Source organism: Ovis aries, chromosome 1 (genome assembly GCF_016772045.2).
Source record: "Ovis aries strain OAR_USU_Benz2616 breed Rambouillet chromosome 1, ARS-UI_Ramb_v3.0, whole genome shotgun sequence".
Classification (NCBI taxonomy): Eukaryota; Metazoa; Chordata; class Mammalia; order Artiodactyla; family Bovidae; genus Ovis; species Ovis aries.
This window is the reverse complement of record NC_056054.1, coordinates 185,545,578-185,566,228: the sequence shown is the minus strand read 5'-3', so window position 1 is coordinate 185,566,228 and position 20,651 is coordinate 185,545,578. Positions and strand designations below refer to the sequence as shown.

At 35.6% G+C, this 20,651-nt stretch overlaps 1 protein-coding gene and 1 long non-coding RNA gene across 7 annotated transcripts in view; both read left to right on the top strand.

Annotated features, from left to right (window-relative positions):
• GSK3B (glycogen synthase kinase 3 beta) overlaps positions 1–20,651 on the top strand; it is a 218,976-nt gene that overhangs the window by 150,416 nt on the left and 47,909 nt on the right. The gene's annotated exons all lie outside the window — the stretch shown is intronic.
• Positions 6–18,843, top strand: LOC132660083 (uncharacterized). Its single transcript, XR_009601302.1, has 2 exons — positions 6–6,536; positions 6,674–18,843. It is a non-coding gene; the product is annotated as an uncharacterized LOC132660083 (long non-coding RNA).

Below are 20,651 nucleotides of genomic sequence, written 5' to 3'. Positions count from 1 at the left end.
AGAAACTGTCTGTTTTCTGTTTTTGTTCATCATGTGCTCTGCTCGTAATACTCTGCTGAGCACATAGGAGATGCTTATATTTAGTCAGTATTTAAATATTTATAAAATGAAAAAATGAGTATGTATTACTAGACCACTTGATAGAAGCAGAATTTTTACATATGGGTTTAATATAATTTTATTTATTAGGTCTATCAAAACCTTTGTTAACAACATCATAGCAAAGTATTATTATCTTGGATATTGGATATTATCTCTTAAGAATACCAGCACTAAGATTTTAAAGCTTTTAATATTGATATCTTAAATAAGTTCTTAAACCTCCCCCTTTAGAAATATCTAGTGTTTCTATATTTGGAGAAGGCAATGGCACCCCACTCTTGCCTGGAGAGTCCCATGGACAGAGGAGCCTGGAAGGCTGCAGTCCATGGGGTCGCTGGGGGTCGGACATGACTGAGCGACTTCACTTTCACTTTTCAGTTTCACGCATTGGAGAAGGAAATGGCAACCCACTCCAGTGTTCTTGCCTGGAGAATCCCAGAGACGGGGGAGCCTGGTGGGCTGCCATCTGTGGGGTCGCACAGAGTCGGACATGACTAAAGCGACTTAGCAGCAGCAGTGTTTCTATATTTAGACCACTAGATGGTTGATTATAAGCTTAATTTGTCTAAAGCAACACCTACCTTCTATTGGGTTTTAGTCTTGATTTTCCAAATGTTTCATAGAAGTGGAAAATTGAAAATCTCCTTAGCAGTTTTATAGTTCCAATTCTCTATCCATTGAAAGAACCTACTTAGTTACATTCCTGGGAGGTGGTTTTTCAGTGTTTTCTTGAATATTTCAAGCATCATAGCACTGCTTTGGAATGCAGCCTGTTCTGTATCTGGACAGCTTGAATTTAGTTTTTATTGTGCTGAGTGAGCCTCAGAAGTTTTTGTTTTTATGTATTTATTTTTTTTATTAAAAAAATTTTTATTTTATGTTGGCATGTGGTTGATTAACACTGTTGCATTGATTTCCGGGTACAGTGATTCAGTTATACATATACATGTATCCATTCTTTTTCAAATTCTTTTCCCATTTAGGTTATTACAGCATATTGAACAAATTTCCCTGTATTGTACAGTATGTCCTTGTTGGTTCTTTTTAACTTTTGCTAGTTATTCCCTGGACTGTGATTAAGTTGTTTTAAAATCCTTATACCTGATTTGCAAAAATATTTTTGAAAAAATGATTTTGCTAGGTATCACTCTGTGCAAGTGTGATTGAAAACACCATGTGTGATCAAGAATCTTCCTTACTATCCATATAGTTTCTTAAGATTTGAACCTGAGATCACTGATATTTGCCGTCTTTTTTCAGTAACTCATCTTTCAGTTTCAAATTGAAGCTTTCAGCTTAGTTCAGCAGGTCTGCTTCCTTTCTGATGCCTACACTACACTCAGATCTAAGTTCAGATAGTTTGATTTTCTTGTTTCCTAAAAGCCTTTGTATTCTTTGTTACTATTCAAATTAGTATTCTAATACAGGAGTTGGCAAACTTTCTGTAAAGGGCTAGATAAAACGTTTTAGGCTTTGTCGGCAAAAATGGAAGTCAAGGATGTCTGAGATACAGAACAGAAAACAGAAAAACAAATTTTCATAAATTTTTCATTGATGAAATTCAAATTAATGTAATAGTTGAGTAATGCAAGTCTGCTGATTAGAAGAATGAATTTCTTTTGAGGAGCCTGTGAAATTTCTCTTAATCATGGTTCAAAGTCAGTGTTTCATAGCCTCGAATTGATGGCAAATGTTTATCTTTAAAATCAGTTCTTAGTTCATGTTATTTCATTCGCTCAGTTGTGTCTAACTCTTTGCAACCCCATGAACTGCAGCACGCCAGGCCTCCCTGTCCATCACCAACTCCTAGAGTCCACCCAAATCCATGTCCATTGAGTCGGTGATGCCATCCAACCATCTCATGCTCTGTTATCCCCTTCTCCTCCCTCCCTCAATCTTTCCCAGCATCAGGGTCTTTTTAAATGAGTCAGCTCTTTGCATCAGGTGGCCAAAGTGTTGAAGTTTAAGCCTCAACATCAGCCTTTCCAATGAACACCCGGGACTGATCTCCTTTAGGATGGGCTGGTTGGATCTCCTTGCAGTCCAAGGGACTCTCAAGAGTCTTCTCCAACACCACAGTTCAAAAGCATCAATTCTTCGGTGCTCAGCTTTCTTTATAGTCCAGCTCTCACATCCATACATGACTACTGGAAAACCATAGCCTTGATTAGACGGACCTTTGTTGGCAAAGTAATGTCTCTGCTTTTTAATATGCTGTCTAGGTTGGTCATAACTTTCCTTCCAAGGAGTAAGCGTCTTTTAATTTCATGGCTGCAATCACCATCTGCAGTGAGCCCCCAAAAATAAAGGCAGCCGCTATTTCCACTGCTTCCCCATCTAATTGCCATGAAGTGATGGGACCAGATGCCATGATCTTAGTTTTCTGAATGTTGAGCTTGAAGCCAACTTTTTCACTCTCCTCTTTCACTTTCATCAAGAGGCTCTTTAGTTCTTCTTCACTTTCTGCCATAAGGGTGGTGTCATCTGCATATCTGAGGTTATTGATATTTCTCTGGCAATCTTGATTCCAGCTTGTGCTTCTTTCAGCCCAGCGTTTCTCATGATGTACTCTGCATATAAGTTAAATAAGCAGAGTGACAATATACAGCCTTGACGGACTCCTTTTCCTATTTGGAACCAGTCTGTTGTTCATGTCCAGTTCTAACTGTTGCTTCCTGACCTGCATATAGGTTTCTCAAGAGGCAGGTCAGGTGGTCTGGTATGCCCATCTCTTTCAGAATCTTCCACAATTTATTGTGGTCCACACAGTCATGGGTCCTATGTAAACAGGATTGGGCCATAGTTTACTGACCAATCAAGTCAGCACAACTAATCAGCATTTCTTCTATCCCCAGGCTTTCAGTTTGATGTATTTGAATTTACCACACTGCAGTTCTCTGTACATATCACCATTCAATTTGGCATTTATATTTAGCTTATTAGAACTGTGTCATTTCTCTACCAGTTATAGTTTAGAACCGTGTGATGGTTTATTCTTTGTCACTAATTTTGATGAATTCATACATGAGATTAACACAGATGAAATTGCTTAGAAGCTAAGCTGGATAACTATGATAAGTCATATATTTCATGCTTGCCATCATATCTTACAAACCTTTAAGTCCAAATCTTATTTTACCACTTTTTGTCAGCCTTCCTAATTCTGTTTTCTACTAATATCTGTTCTTATTTAATTTTAGTAGACACTGTCAGTTTGTTATTGATGGTTTATGACTTCATTTTTATTTAGGGCTTATTTGTTGCAGGTTGTCCATGATTAATTTGTTGTAGTAGGACAACTCTAAAACAAAACACTTCTCATTTATATATTATCTTGTCATCTTGCGCTTATACATTGTCATCACCTAGATAAGGTCCGAGATCACTATCTATAGATACTTTGAAGGTGTTATAATGGATGTTAAACAACATCCCAGGGCAGTTTGAAATATCAAACTTCTCAGCCCTTTTTACAGTTTTTAAGCAATACCACCCAGAGTAGATAAAATATCAGTATTAATTACCACCCATTTGGTGACCCAAAGTTATACATTTCATTGAGGTTAATTAATAGACATTGTAAGGGTGTGGTGTGTGTGTAGTATAGCTCTTAAATCTTATTGCATGGAGGTTAATAAACATTGTAGTATAGCTCTTAAATCTTACTGCATGGAAGTTAATAAACATTGTAGGAATTTTGTGCGTGTAATTTTATGTGTTTAATATTGCTCTAAATCTTGTTGATCCTATCTGTACATTTGTACTTTACATATTGAATATCTATGATGTTTCATTGAAATAAGAATGCATAACTAATTCTAATGTAACTGTTCCAGTTTTCCTGATCTAAGTTGTATGTCAGAAAAGAGTTGTATAGGTTAGCTTTCAAAGTTAAATGTTATTAAGACGTTTCATATTTTAAGCAAATATTGCCATTTCTGCTAATCAGGACTTCAAGAATAAATCTGAGTTTTCTGTGAAAAGTGATCTCCCAGGTGCCCAACTCCAGTCTCAGTTTTTCTGAGATATTAGTCATGAGCCCTTAGTTCTTTTGAAAACTAGGGAATCTATGTTACTGTTCTTCTCTGCTCTCTGTCCATTTTCTTTCTTGAAAACCTCATGAGCATATTCCTCTTGAGTATCTGGAGGTAGCTGATATACCCCCAAACCCATAAAATAGTCACTCTTTTCTTTGAATTTGAGTTTATTCAGAAAAGGAACAATCATACTTATAAATTTTATAAGTAGTAGAATTGCCTAATTATAAACTTTCTGAACTGAAGCTGAAGCTCTAATCTGATGTGAGAAACTGATTCATTGGAAAAGACCCTGATGCTGGGAAAGATTGAGGGCAGGAGGAGAAAGTGGCCATAGAGGATGAGATGATTGGATAGCATCATTGACTCAATCAATGGACATGAGTGTGAGCAAACTCCAGGAGATAGTGAAGGACAGGGAAGCCTGGCGTGCTGCAGTCCATGGGGTCACGAAGAGTCAGACATGACTTAGTGACTGAACGACAAACTTTCTGAGCAGGAACTTTCTTTTATTGTTATGTTTTAATATCCAGAGGCACCACAATAGTTTTGAAGGAATATTTAAGCTAAATTAAGCTGCTAGATTAGTGTTCATCCATGAATTTGGAATTATCTATGAATTAATAAGAAAAGTTAGTGTGATTGTTATTGTATATGTTGTTTATTAAACTTCATTGACTTGGATGTCAATGCCAATAATTCATAGAATAAGTAACATAGAGTATTATAAACTGAGCTAACTTAGCATAACCTTTAAGTCTTCTCCCTGTCTATCCTCAAACAACGCTTTTACAGAATATTGAGAGTAAAATTAAAATATCTTCAGAGTAAATTTGAAGTATAGGGCAATATGGCATTGAAAGTCATGAAAAATCATTTTTAAGCATGAAAAACACCTAGCTTTCTGAGACTGATTTCATACAGAGGCTTATCAAATCAGAATCTCATTTACCTTTTAATCTCCGAGTATCAAAAAGTTCTTAACTTTTCAAAGCATTTGTAGATAAGAGAGATTTTGTTTGGGAAGGCTCAGATAATAAGATTTCTTAAATTATTCCTTAACATACTAGTTAAAATAATCTTAAGAAATATCTGATGTGGTTTCAGATACCTGGGGAAAATAAAACATTTTGGGAGAACATCTGTCAGAAACTTCACAAGCATAGGTTCAGTGATATAGCATTGTCCATTGGCACCTCTGTCGTCAGTCATACCAATGGGGTTATTTAGAAAAAGTCTTCTGAAGATTTAAAGAAGGTAGTATTTTTTTTTATGTTGATTGCTTTTTTTATCATTATGTATGCTATAATTTTATGTGCTCAATGCAGAAAACATACCCAGACACAAATACAAGAAGAACAAAAGTAATCACTGTTCTAGTACATCATGAAAAATAACTTCTATGAATATTTTATACTCTTTTCTGTGCATATGTATGATGAAACAAAAGTGCCATCTGTTTTCTGGACTTTTTTGTTTTACTAAATAATTAATTGTATTTCTCATGTGAAGAAGTGTATGTTGACGAAATGATTTTTTTTTTGACTGCATGGATTTGACTGTAGATTCTATTCTGAATTATATAATTGATTCTGAGAAGAATAATGTGAAAGTACAGTGATAAATGATTGCTTTAAAAAAATTATATATTTAGCTTCTCAAAGATTTGATTAACTCCTTACATAAATGTAAGATGTCCCTCAAATTCCCCAGATGAACTGAAGATGATGCAGTCTAGAAATTCTGGAACTGGGACTGCTGTAGTTTTTACTAATAGTTTCTTTTCCCCCTCCAAATTTTAAAACACAAATTTCAAGTAAGGAAAGGTGAGCTTCAGTCTAGAGTTCAGTTTTGGGATTAAAATATCACAGAACTGAATGTTTGATAGAAACCAGTCATTTTGTAGAATTTCTAATTTTAAATGTATAAATGTTCCTAGAGATATAATTTATTTCATAAATATTTACTTATGCTTTGTAATAAGTTGACCATGTCTTTCTAATTAATGGAAGTTTTAAAGGCAGAAGTAGTTAGAGTACACCTCTCTGATAATAGACTTTCTCTATAGCCTTCATAGCTATAGTAACTAGACTTTTAAATTTGGATAGATGTCTTTTAGAAAAACATGACATTGAGCATGTAGATGCTTTTAAAAAATTTTTGTTGAAGTATAGTTGGTTTACAACATTGTGTCAGTTTATGATGTACTGCAAAGTGATTCCGGGGTGTGTGTGTGTGTGTGTGTGTGTGTGTATTCTTTTCCATTATAGTTTATTACAGGATAGTGAATATCGTTCCCGGTGCTATGCAGTAGGACAAAGTGATTCGGGGGTGTGTGTGTGTGTGTGTGTGTGTGTGTGTGTGTGTGTGTGTGTGTGTGAATATCGTTCCCGGTGGGTGTGTGTGTGTGTGTGTGTGTGTGTATTCTTTTCCATTATAGTTTATTACAGGATAGTGAATATCGTTCCCGGTGCTATGCAGTAGGACAAAGTGATTCGGGTGGGGTGTGTGTGTGTGAATATCGTTCCCGGTAGGACAAAGTGATTCGGGGGTGTGTGTGTGTGTGTGTGTGTGTGTGTGTGTGTGTGAATATCGTTCCCGGTAGGACAAAGTGATTCGGGGGTGTGTGTGTGTGTGTGTGTGTGTGTGTGTGTGTGTGAATATCGTTCCCGGTAGGACAAAGTGATTCGGGGGTGTGTGTGTGTGTGTGTGTGTGTGTGTGTGAATATCGTTCCCGGTAGGACAAAGTGATTCGGGTGTGTGTGTGTGAATATCGTTCCCGGTGCTATGCAGTAGGACAAAGTGATTCGGGTGTGTGTGGGGGTGTGTGTATTCTTTTCCATTATAGTTTATTACAGGATAGTGAATATCGTTCCCGGTGCTATGCAGTAGGACTTTGCTGTATGTCATTTTATATATAATAGTAGTTTGTATCTGCTAATCTCAAATCTCAAACTCCTAATTTATCCCTCCCCTGTCCTTTGCCTCTTTGGTAACCATACGTTTGTTTTCAAAGTCTGTGAGTTTGGTTCTCTTTGGTAAATAAGTTCATGTCATACTTTTCTCTTAGTAGTAATTAAATCTCATTTTAGATATTTACATAAATGGTTCTTAGACAGGTAAGAACTAGCAGAATCTTACCTCTAGCAGAAACTTTAGGAATTTGAAAGTTTCTGGAAAACAGTGAGATCCAAATAATCTTTCGATTATTTTATTATAGTTAAGTAGGTGAACTTCATTTCTTGTGGTACCTAAAAAGCTTGAGAAAGAAAAAGATTTAGCAGTGGAGAGTGAGATTAAAGAGAGAGAGGGACTTCCCTGGTGGTTCAGTGGTTAAGAGTCTTACCTGCCAGTGCAGGGGATTAGGTTCAATCCCTGATCTGGGAAGATTCCACACGCCACAGGGCAACTAAGCCTGTGCTCTACAACTACTGAGCCCATGCACCCTAGAGCCGATGCTTTGCAGCAGAAGAAGCACCACAGTGAGAAGCCCATGCGCTGCAGCTAGAGTAGCCTGCATGTAGCAGTGAAGACCAAGCACAGCCAAAAACAAATAAAATAAAATTATTTTTAAAAGAGAGTCGGGGGGTTCATTTTTTACTGTTCTGTGATACTGATTTTTTAAAAAAAAAAATCATCTTTTTGTAATCCCAGGAACTGAAAAAAATAGATGTTTTCAGTTGTTTTATGCCAGAATCTTTTGTTAGTAAACAAATAAATACAGTTACATAGAGTTAAGAGGGCTGCATTTTATTACAAATATCTATCTAAATCATTGTTTTCCTGGTCTTTCGATTTGACTGATGGCTCTTTGCAGTATGTGTTAGTCACTCAGTCCTCTGTGACTCTTTGCAACCCCATGGACTATAGCCTGCCAGACTCCTCTGTCCATGGAATTCTCCAGGCAAGAATATTGGAGTGGGTTGCCATTGCCTTCTCCAAGGAACCTTCCCAACCCAGGGATCAAACTCAGGTCTTCTGCATTGCAGGCAGATTCTTTACTGTCTGAGCCACCAGGGGCTTTGCAGGATAATTTAGACAAATAGATGAGTGATTATCTGCCCCCTCAGAAGTCTGCATTTTCAAATATTGGTAAAATACTGCTAATCATAAAAGCTGCTACTCAGTGAGAACTTCCTCTGCACCAGGCACTGACCTCAGCACTTTACACATATTACCACATTTAACCGTTTAATCCTAGCAAGGTGATGATGATGATGAAGATGAATATTATGACTGCCATATCTGGGAAGGGTTGGGTGGTAGGAAAATCCTGTCTGATTCATCTTTAGCTAAGTTGGTGTCCTCTATTCATGGAATTTTGTAGCTCTAGGAGAAACAATATAATACTTAATGTCAGCTTATTATCTAGAACCCACTTAATTTAGTGTTTTTCAAGTGTGACCACAAAATAAAGGAAAATGCTCCTAAATCCTATTGTAATGAATATACTAAATCAGTTTATGATGTCTTTGGATTAAGTTTAATTGTACTTCATCTAAATTAGTCAAGGTTATAAAAGTGGATTCCTTTGCTTTCAAGTACAGCTCAGTGTTATCTTCATCACTTTGCTTTGCAAACACTAGCTTTCCGTTATCTCCATATTATGGATTGTTTAGCACCTGTGTATGCCCTGTCTCCTGGCTTGACATTTTCACCATCAAATAGTCTTTCAGACAGAGGTCTAAGAGACTAATTTAATGAGAATTTAATAAGTATAAAATACTTTTCTTCCCAAGTTTTTTGATGGATCCATGATATATCTTTGCTAACATGTATTTGGAACAGCAGCAGCAGCAGCATATGTTACCTGATGGTATTTCTTTTGTTGTCATAGAGCTCTTCTTGTTAACAGACTACAGGGACAACATGTTAAACTTAGTTCTCTCTTCCTTTTCCACTCGCCAGAACTAGTAAGCATACCACATGGTACAGATTTTTACTTGTAATATATAATATGCAATATATATGTAAATATTTTATTGCTTTTTTCATTCTTGTTTTATTGTTTACATTTTTCTGTGTTTATTACTGACTGGAGCAGTGACTTTTAGTCACTTTTGCATCATGGACCTCTTTGAAAATCTTTCATAGCAATGGACTCTCCCCCAGAAAAACATATATGCCAAAATTTGGCATATAATATTAGGTGAACCTTGGACTTCCTGAAGCTCATGTCTAATATCTAGATTAAATATCCCTATACTAGATGCAAAGGATAATGGTTACAGTTTATAGTAACTGCCTGCAGTATAAATACTACACACATAATGTCAACATTTTAAAAATAAGTAAATGAGTGTTAGAAAAATCATTTTAATGTAAAATTTCTCAACTGCATCTTTACATTAATATGTTGTATATAGGCCAGAAGAAACATCAATTTTATGTTGCTACTATGAAACTTTACTGACTCTGTAGTAACTTACTCATACTTGGTTAAATCGCTATATGCTTCTATGTAAGTGTGCCCAGGCATGAAAAAGTGGTGTCATGGCAATGTGACCTAGTTAGCTTTTGACTTGAGAATAATGACATTCATTTGAAATTAATTTACCCAAAATAAGTATATAAAATGATTTACTAAGTTGCCAGAATATGTTTTATTTATTCAAAGAAACTTTTTTCTCATAAACCTAAGTTTCATGACATTGTCACGTCAAAACTGTTGTGTTAATAGTTAGATTTTAGAACCTGAGTCAGAAGACCATCCACAAAATTACTCTTTGAGGAATATAATACACTTTACTTACCAACTGTAGATTCTTCTCCATGGTGGCAATTTGAGTTCCTCTGTATATTTGTTTATTTTCAGGGTTCAACATAAAGAAACACTGGACTCTTGTAGAGGGGCATTTATTTTGTTAAAAGCATACTGATTGATATTTCATATTTAAAAAACATAATTCTTACTGTTTTATTGATAAGTATAATAGAAGGAAAACACAAAGAAAATCTTGGCTTGTGGTGCTGTACCACCACAAAAGCTATAACACTAAGAACTATAGTGTTAGTGATTCTCAGAGGAAGCAAGAGCTGGGGGATGTGTGTATAAAATGTTTACGTGTCTCAAACGGGAGTGTGATTTTTTTTTTTACAAGTTTGGAAAATATAGTGAGGTGTTTGTTTTTTTTTAACCCAAGGGATTCTCATCCCATCTGCCACCCCTCTTTTTGTTCTATACCCTTACCTTGAACATACAACTATAGCTGTCATTCACCTAGGGGGAAAAAAAATGACCACCATAAATATGTATTAACCAAGAATGACTTTGTTTTACTTTATGGTGAATAATTTGCATAATCGAAACAGTAATCAACTTTTTGGGGGAAGGAAAGTACTTGTTGCCAAATATAAAATTTTATTAGGGAAGAAAAGTCATACTTCCCACTTTTGAAACTCATTTTATAACTGCAGTAATCAAGATAGTGCATCTACAGTGGAATATTATTAAGCCACTAGAAGGAAGGAAATTCTGCCATTTTTGATAACATGGATGGATGGACCTTAGGGCATTATACTAAATGAAATAAGCCAGACAGAGAAAGACAACTACTCCATGGCATCCACCTGTATGTAGATTCTAAAAGGAAAAGGAAAAAAGTCAATCATAGAGAGTAGAAAAGTGGCTGTCCCTGGGGTTTAGGGAGTGGAGGAAATGAGGAGAGGTTGGTAAAGAGGACAGATTTCCTAAGATGAATGAGGTCTGAGAATCTGATGTAAAACATGGTGGTTATAGTTGATAACACTATTGACCTAAATGTTCTCACCAGAAGAAGGAAGAGAAGAAAGAAAAGTGTGAGGTGATGAATATGTTAATTAACTAGATGATAAGTATACTTTCACAATGTGTATGTATATAAAATCACCACTGTGTTCATTTAGTATGTCTTACAGTTTTGTCAGTTAAACCTCAAGAAAGGGGGGTAAGAATGTTTAGTCCCGACATGAGTGTAGGCATGTAGGTCAATGCAGTACAATTGAATGTCTACAAATAAATCTTTATGTTTATGGTCCGATGACCTTTGACAAGGGTTCCAGGGCAGTTCAATGGGGAAACAGTAGTTTTTTAACAGATTATATTTGGGCAACTGGATATCCATATGCAAAAGAATGAAGTTGGACCCCTACGTCTCACACCATGTACACAAATTAACTCAAAATGTATAGGCCTAGAGCCAAGATTGTAAAACTCTTAGAAAGAAACATAAGTGTAAATGATTTTTTTTTTAGATACAAAACCAAAAGCACAAGTGACAATAGAAAAAATGTACATATTGAACTCCATCAAAATTTAAAAATTTGTTTCCCAAAGGCTACCATCCAGAAAATTAGAAGACAATACACAGAACGTTGTTGATAAGGACTTTGTATCTAGGATAAGAAACTCTTACAACTCAACCATAAAGAGACAGCCCAAGAGAAAAATGGGCAAAAGATCCGAATTAACATTTCTCGAAAGAAGACATACAGGTGACCAGTGAGGACACACACAAAAAGATGCTTGACATTGTTGGTCATTAGGGAAACGCAAGTCAGATCCACAGTGAGTACTAGGTCATATTTATTAGGGTGGCCAAGATACAGACCCACAATGACTGGTATTAGAAAGACCCACAATGACTGGTATTGGTACTGTGCGTGCTTAGTTTTTCAGTTGTGTCTGACTCTTTGCAACCTTATGGGCTGTAGCCTACCAGGCTTCTCTGTCATGGGATTCTCTAGGCAAGATTACTGGAGTGCGTTGCCATGCCCTCCTCCAGTGGATCTTCCCAACCCAGGGATTCAATCTGCGTCTCCTGCGTTGCAGGCGGAATCTTTACCCTCTGAGCCACCTGGGAACCCTTACCAAAGGATGTGGAGAAGTTGAAACTTTGATACATTGCCCGAGGGATGGTAAAATGGTATAAACAAAAAATGGTTTTGCACTTCCTCAAAATAATAGGGTTACCACACAACCCAGCAATTCCCTTCATAGGAATTTGAAAACATTTATCTGCAAAAAAACTTACACATAAAGGTTTGTGCAGTATTATTTATAGCCAAAAAAGTATAAACATTTCAGTTGTCCATCAGCTGATGAATGAAAAGTGTCAAATACAGACACTATCACAGAAAATATCAAACACAAAAGAACACATGTTAATGTGATTCCATTTATATGAAATGTCCAGAATAAGCACATCTGTAGAGACAGAAAGTAGATTAATGGTCGTCAATAATTGGGGAGAGTAGAAATGGAAGTGACTGCTCATGGGTTCAGGGTTTAATTTGGGGATGAAAACATGTTCTGAAATCAGATAGCAGTTGATGGTTGTACAGCACTGAATATACTAAAAAAGAAGGAAGTTCTGTAGAGGGGTGTAAATCTCAAAGCTTTGTTTTTTAAGACAAGCTTGAAGACATCTACCTGCAGAACTTCCAATAAGGGTGTGTTGCTGTTTCCACCATATTTTAAGAAAGGCAGTAAACTGACCATAGCTTTGCAAAGCACTCAGATCCAGTTAAGTGACAGGTGGCACGGGGGTAAATAGAGTAAATCATGGACACATAAAGGGACCCTCCTGTACTAGTTTCGGTTGAATAAATACTTTAGCCAAATACTTTTGAATGATTTATTCAGATACTTTTGTTGTATTCAAAATAACATGACAGCTTGATGTTCTTTTCTTCACTGATATTCCTAATGGGATTTTAATGATTGTGCTACTGCTGCTGCTATAGCTTTGGGGATGGGTTGGGCGGGGTGGGTTCCTTGCCTTTTGGAAATCAGAGGAAAACCCTGAGAAAGAAACATTGCAAACCTCACCAAAAAATCCTTATACCAAAATCTCACTCATTTATTATAGGAGAGGTCGATAGAAACTGTATAAAATCTGCATGTAAGCGTCTGCCTGCAATGTGGGAGACCCGGGTTCGATTCCTAGGTTGGGAAGATCCCCTGGAGAAGGAAATGGCAACCAACTCCAGTACTCTAGCCTGGAAAATCCCATGGGTTGGAGGACCTGGTAGGCTACAGTCCATGGGTTGCGAGGAGTCAGACACGACTGAGCGACTTCACTTGTCTTGTTTTGATGGATTTTAGCTGCCTACCTATAGTGTATTTAAAAAGTTTAAAACCTGTAACTTGTAGGGATATACCAGAGAGCATAATATATCATATCAGTCCTTTGGAAGTGAAAATGTGGTGATTCCAGGAATGTCAGTAGAGTACTGATATTTTGAAATAGAGTAGCTCAGTGACATGTTTTTTGATTTTCACATTGTCACATTTACGATATAGACAGTCAACCTGACAGTTATCCAATTTGAATAAACATTTCTTTTATGCAGAAATCCCTCTTGCCTCTGTTATACAATTTTTTATCTGCTTATTTTAAAAGCTTTGATTTAATTCATTATGGCCATGTATCCTTTCAGTCGTTCAGGGTACATCACGTTAACAGCATGTTGATTTAGTGAACCATTTGGGCCTATTTGCCCTCAAGGAGTTCAGAGACTTATTGAGGGGAGGTAAGGCAGGTCTGACCCCAGAAGTCCGATCAGAGTACAGAGGCAGAAGTATGCTATTCGAAGAGAATCCTATCTGGAAAGATTTCATTTAAGAGGAAATTCTTGAACTGAATCTTGAAACATGCAAAGATACTCACCATTGAGAGAAAGGAAGGGAATGGAGGGTGTACATGCTAATTTGGACAAGGATGCTTAGTGAAGTCAGGTCTATTGTATTGTACCATTTTTTTTCATTCATTTAGCCTGTAAGCACTTGGAAGCCACTGAAGGATTTTAAGCAGAGGAGTAACAGAGATTTCTAATAGAATTTCTTTGGCTTCACGTTTGTTTTAAAGGCCACACGTGAAGTTCTATTGCTGAAGTTTGGCGACCTCTGGTGTTGGGCTATTAAAACGCAAAGCTGTGAAAGAAGTGTATTTCAGAGCTTTTGTCAGATGATTCTTGGCTTTATTTCTTTGAAGACATGAATCGTAATTCATCACTTGATATTTATTGGTGTCTAGATAAACTTGAAGCTAAATGAATGAAAAAAAATGGTACAACAAATGTGACGGGACTGGAATAATTGATTTAATCATAAAAGATGAGCAACTTCCCAAAGGGTTGTGACAGGCTAATCTCTGATCTTTGAGTCTTTGCACCACCTACCCCCCTTGACGTTCTAGGATAGTAGACTTAAAAAATGCTTTTTTGCAATAAATGGAAAGATCATATTCTAATTAGCAGATAACTCAGAGTACATACTCTTTCCAATAGTGTGATTATTTTGAACATCCCCCTCCTTTTACTATGTAAGAGATACCATAATTATAGAAAAGTACGTAAAACTATTATGTGCAGTTTCATTTCCTTTAAGTTGTGGGCACTCAGTTTTTAGAAAGTCCAGAAATAATAATTATTTTTTAAATGTACCTTTAGTCTTAAAAGTTTCTGGGGAAAAACTAAGCTTCCATCTCTTAAAATTTGAGGGAACCCTGAGACTTGTTTTGTGTCTGAAGTGTTAAGGTCCATGTCAAACATTCATTTTTTTTTTTTTAATCTGTAAAATGGAAAAGTTTTAAGTATATGATTTCAGGGTTTCCAAATATAAATCAGCTAAAATAAATCAAGTAGAAATATACTCTGAACCTAGTAGAAGCTTAATATATGAAAGATATACTCAGAAATAGAAATGGGATAGTTGACTTGTTTTTTGTTGTAGTAGTTTATTATTGATTGCAGATTATGATGCATTCAGAATCTTTGCTCTTCATAATCTTTCACTTGTTAACCTTTAAGACTTTAATGTTGCCATTCATCCATTATCTAATCCTTATTCTCTGTCAACACTCAACTGATACAGTTACCCAAATCATGCTATTTCCTACCTCATATCTAGAGTGCATAGAACGTGCATCTGATTCATTTGCTTCCTAGATTCCTTTAGTAAAATTAGCTCTTGTCTCTCTTTCCAGCATCCTTTCCTGAAACTTTTTCTTACTCCAGTTCATTGTAGCACTTTCACCTCATAGATGTCTGTGCTTATTTTGTTGTACTGATCTTGGCTGTTTGAAGTTGATTTATAATGTACGGGGGTTCCCTGTTGGCTCAGGTGGTAAAGAATCTGCCTGCAATGTAGGAAACGCAGATTCAGTCCCTGGGTTGGGAAGATCCCTTGAAGAAGGGAATGGCTACCCACTCCAGTGGGTATTCTTGCCTGGAGAATTCTATGGATAGAGGAGCCTGGAGGGCTACAGTCCATGGGGTCGCAAAGAGTCAGATATGACTGAACAACTAACTATAATGTACAAGTCTTTCTGCCCTATAGTTCCTTGAGCAAGGGCACTCAGTAAATATTTTTATTGAGTGGAGTGACTTAGACTGAAAAAAATTTTTTAATGCCTTTCAATTATGTCTTACCTTTGCATCCTTACATTCCTTTGCATCTTAACTCACATCTTTGCTTTCTTAAAGACTGTGTACTGTATATAAAATAATTCTGATTTTAAGGTTTGGCAGACTCTGATACTTTTAATGCTAGGCTTAAAATAGCAACAGAAGAAAGATAAACATGGTTGTATTTAGTATAGTAATGGCATCACGAATTACATAATGGTCTGTTTTTTACTTTTTAAATTAATTTCATAGTGATGTAGTTTACATACAATAAAATATAACAATTTTAAGTGTACAGTTTAATGAGTTTTGACAGACATATCTACTGTCCTGGTCAAGATTTAGAACATTTCCGTCATACCCAAACATGTTCTTGTGTACAGCCTAGGGTAACCAAATGTCTCAAGACTGAGGGATCTGCCAGGATAGTCCCAGGTAAGCTGGGACAGTTGATCACCCTGTTTGTGTACCTTTGCAGTCTCCCATCTTTTGTTTCAGGTTACCATTAGTCTGCTTTCTGTCACTGCAGGTTAGTTTTTCCTGTTCTAGAATTTCATATGAATGGTTTCGTGTGTGTGTGTGTGTGTTTTGTATCTGGCTTTTTTAGTTCAACATCATGTTTTTGTGATTTTTCCATCTTTGTATTACCTATTCTAAGAGTTGTTTATCCATTTACCTGTGGATTAGTGTTTGACTTGTTTCTGTTTTGGCTGTTATGAGTAAAGCTTCTCTTTTTGTCTAAACAAACCTGTGTTTACATTTCTCTTCAATAAAGAACAGGACTGAAATTGCTGTCGTATGATAAATGTGTGTAAACTTTGTAAGAAATCATCAAACTGTTTTCCAGAGCAGTTTCACTGTTCTGCACTTCCACCAGCAGTGTATAAGAGTTTCAGTGTTTTACATTTTCATCAACATACAGTATTTATAATAATTTTAAATTTAGTCTTAAACTTGCCTTTATCATTAGGAAATGTCCCTTTTTATTTTTGTTTAATTTCCTTGTACTGAAGTCTACAGTTTCCTGATATTGCATTGAGTCTGATAATTTTTGCCTTTAATTGGAGTGTTTGGACCATTTACACTCAGTGTAATTATTAATATGGTTGGGTTTAAGTATTCCACCTTGGTAATTGTTTTCTTTTTGTTGTTTGTTTCTTCCTCTCCCTTTTTACTGCTATCTTGTAGCTTATAATGAGTGTTTTTCATTTTCCCTGTTGGCTTTTTAAGCTATATTGATTGCCATGTTACATTTTTTAAAATTTGTTCTAAGATTGAACATAGGCATCCTACTCTATCAGATACAGTCTACAAATATACCACAGTATACAGATATACCACTTTGCATATAAAGTAAGAACCTTACAATAGTGTATTTCCATTTCCCCTTCCTGTCCATTGTGCTCTTGTTGTCATACATTTTACTTCTATAATACTTTATTTTGCTTTAAACACTGTTTTCTTCTAAACCAGTTTAAAAGCAAGGGGGAGATTCATGATGATGTTTGGTAGAAACCAATGCAATACTGTAAAGCAATTACCCTTCAATTAAAAATAAAAAACAAATGAATACAGTAGTGACCAACTCAAAAAAATAAAAGCAAAAGGGAAATGTCATACATATAGTCCATATTTATAATTTTTGGTGGTCTTTATTCCTTAGTGTAGATAGGAATGACCATTCGTTTTCTTTCATCCTAAAGTATTTTCTTGTAGTGAAAATCTGGAGACAAACTCTCTTAGCTTTTGTTCGCTTAACAATGTCTTATTTTATTTTTTTCACTGTTTCAAGGAGAGAAGTAGCCCTGAGTTTTATTATGTGGTTTGATTGATGGAGAGAACTGGAAATCAAGACATCTTGGTTCTGTTCCCGTCATTCTTTTGAAGGATATTTTTACTGGATATGGAATTTCTTGGTTTCCAGTTTCTCATTTCTTTCTTTCTTTCTTTCTTTCTTTCTTTTTTTTTTTTTTTTTTGAGAGGGGTCTCTGTTTTCTTCTGGCTTGCATTGATTCTGATAAGTTGGCTGGTATTATTGTTGACTGTATAAAATGTATCTCTTTGCTTTGGTGAAAACTTTCCCTTTATCAGTGGCTTTTATACTGTTTAGATTTCATGGCATTTTCATCAAATTTGGGAAAATGCTGGCCACTATTTCTTCAAATATTTTTTTGACATCTGTTCCCCCGAGCCCCTTCTTAGACTCCAGTCACATGTACCTATGTTTTTCGAGCTTGTTGTACCTCCATGCTTCAGCTTGGATTGTTTCTGTTGTTTTGTTTTGTTTTTTAAGTTCACTGATTATCTTCTGTGATGTCTCATCTGTTGTTAGACCTCCAGGAAAATTTTAACTTCACATATCATACTTTTCAACTGTGCAGTTACTGTATTTCTTTTTTAATCCTCTGTTTGTCTCCTCATTATAATAGCTGTTTTATGCCCTCATTTGTCAATTCTGCCCTCTGTCATTTTTGTACCTATATTTGTTGACGAGTTTCCTACTCCCTTCTTTTGAATCATATTTACCTTCTCCTTTAAAGAATATTTTGTCAGTCAGTTTTCTAATTGTTTTACTGTAGAGAATAATTCTAATATCAGTTACTTAGCAATTACTAAAAAGAGATGTCTTTTTTAAAATAATGCAAACTTTTGCATGATATTCCAGATTTATTGAGCTACTGATGCCAACTTATACAGAATTATACTTTATTATGTAAGGCTGTTAGTTAGCACAGTATTTATACACAAAGTAATTCTATAACAAGGATGTTCTACAACTTAGGCCCTGAGTTTAAAAATTCTAGGCAATACATTACTTACAATGTGCACATCCATAGGACTTCCTGCCATTTAACATTCCAATCAAAATTCTACATGTGAAATAATCACATGTGCTACAGTAGTGGAAGTGACTAGTAATAGAGGCTCTCTGGCCCACAAAGCCTAAGGTATTTACTTTCTGGCCCTTAAAAAAAGTTGGCTAATCCCTGGATCTCCCATCTACTTTTCATCTCTATTAGCTAGCCTGGGGAGAATGTGCTTTTCAAGATGACAAGAAAAAGAATAGAAAAATTATTACAATAGTTGTATATTTGACAGGAGAAATTAAACATAAAACAGATAGCTACATTGGAATTTCACTTTGTCCATCAAATAGCTCTAGTGATTCAAGGTCATGTGGCTGTAACAATAATAAGATACCCTTTGCCATTTTGTGGTGATATGCTAGTTTATTTGGTTAATTGCTTTTAAGTAATTAATAGTGAATATATCAATGATTCCATTTACTAGATATTAATAGTAATTAAGTTTCTTAAAAGTCACAAATATCCACAGTTTAAAGATAAAGAACACAAACTCTGACCATCAATCAGAAGTATAATTAAGAATCTTTTTTGTATCATAACTATTCATCTAAGCAGATAATCTCCCATTGTGATAAAAGATTTTTTCCACATCCATGCACTGGTATATATTGAGTGAGAATTCTAGTTATATAAAAAATGCTTAGATGAAAAGGTCAGAAATACTGAACCTTAGTTAATTATATATATACTACATAATTAAATGTCTGCAACTGATATTCAGATGCATCAGAAAATAAAGTGGATTGATATATGCATGGAGGAGTGGAAATGTGATGAAACAAATGTAGTATTGAAAAATATTAGAGAATTGGTAGTATAAAGGGAAGACATTTTCACTGTTTTAAAAAAGATGCAGCTTTTTCATATGTGAAATTTTTCACATATAAAATTTGGGATAAATGTTTAGATCTAAGTGGCTGTGAGACAGTTTAGGGAGAATATGGGAGTGACTTCACATATGCACACATATAATATACTTTCTTGCTTTCACATAAAATAAGTTATTGTAACATATGTTTATTTAAGCAAACCTTGTGTTCATGTCATGTGTTTCTCACACATGTTTGTTGTGTATTTCACAGATTTACTTCCACCAGGAATATTCTTAGGTTATAATAAAAAGCATATACAAATTGAAACATTCACTTCAAGGAGCATCCTGCCTTTTTCATTATACAGTATTATACATTTTCCATTATGCAATATGGAAAAGTCAGCCAAATAGCCGATAAATTCATATGGTCTATGTTCATACAGTAAAAAGATGGATTTACTGATGGTCTATATACAACCCTTCATTTCTTTTGGCATTTCTACCAGCTTGTAGGGAGTTAGGACTGTGCCTTGTGCTAACAAAGTGCTGAATAAATAAGGGGAGACTGCACAAAAAATACTGATTTGAGAGTGGGCATTTCTTAAGTGTCATTATTATTTATTGTGAAATATATCATAATACAAAAATATATAAAAATGTATTAAGTTTAAAGCATAATAATAAAATGACTATCCATGTAAGTACTACTCATACTAAGAATTAGAATTAGAGAACTACTTATGCCCACCCCAGGCATAGTCCCTCCTCCTCTATTATTTCTAGTAAGCTAAATAATCTATACTTGATTTTTCTAGTGAATATTCCCATGCTTTTGATTTAGTTTAACTATGTAAACTAAAGGATTCCCTGGTAACTCAGCTGGTAAAGAATCCACCTGCAATGCAGGAGACCCCAGTTCAATTCCTGGGTTGGGAAGATCTCCTGGAGAAGGGATAAGCTACCCACTGCCGTATTCTTGGGCTTCCCTAGTGGCTCAGCTGGTTAAAGAATCTGCCTGCAGTGTGGGAGATCTGGGTCTGATCCCTGGGTTGGGAAGATCCCCTGGAGAAGGGAACAGCTACCTTCTCCAGTGTTCTGGCCTGGAGAATTCCATGGAGTGTATGGAATTCATGGATTCGCAGAGTCAAACATGGTTGAGCAACTTTCACTTCACTTCCCTTTCACTTTCATGTAAATTAAAACATAGTTTAGTGTTTCCAGTTTTTAAACTTTACATAAAGCTATTCTTGAGTGAAAATTCACCACTGTGTGAAATTCATCCAATAAGGTATGTGTTGCTCTAGTTCATTTATTTTCATTGCCGGTTAGTATATCATTGTATGACTGTGCCACACTTTATTTATTAATTCCACTTTTGGATTTTTGCTTTTGCCTGCAGTGCTGTATTATTACAGACTGTGTGTGTGCTCAGTCACTTCAGTT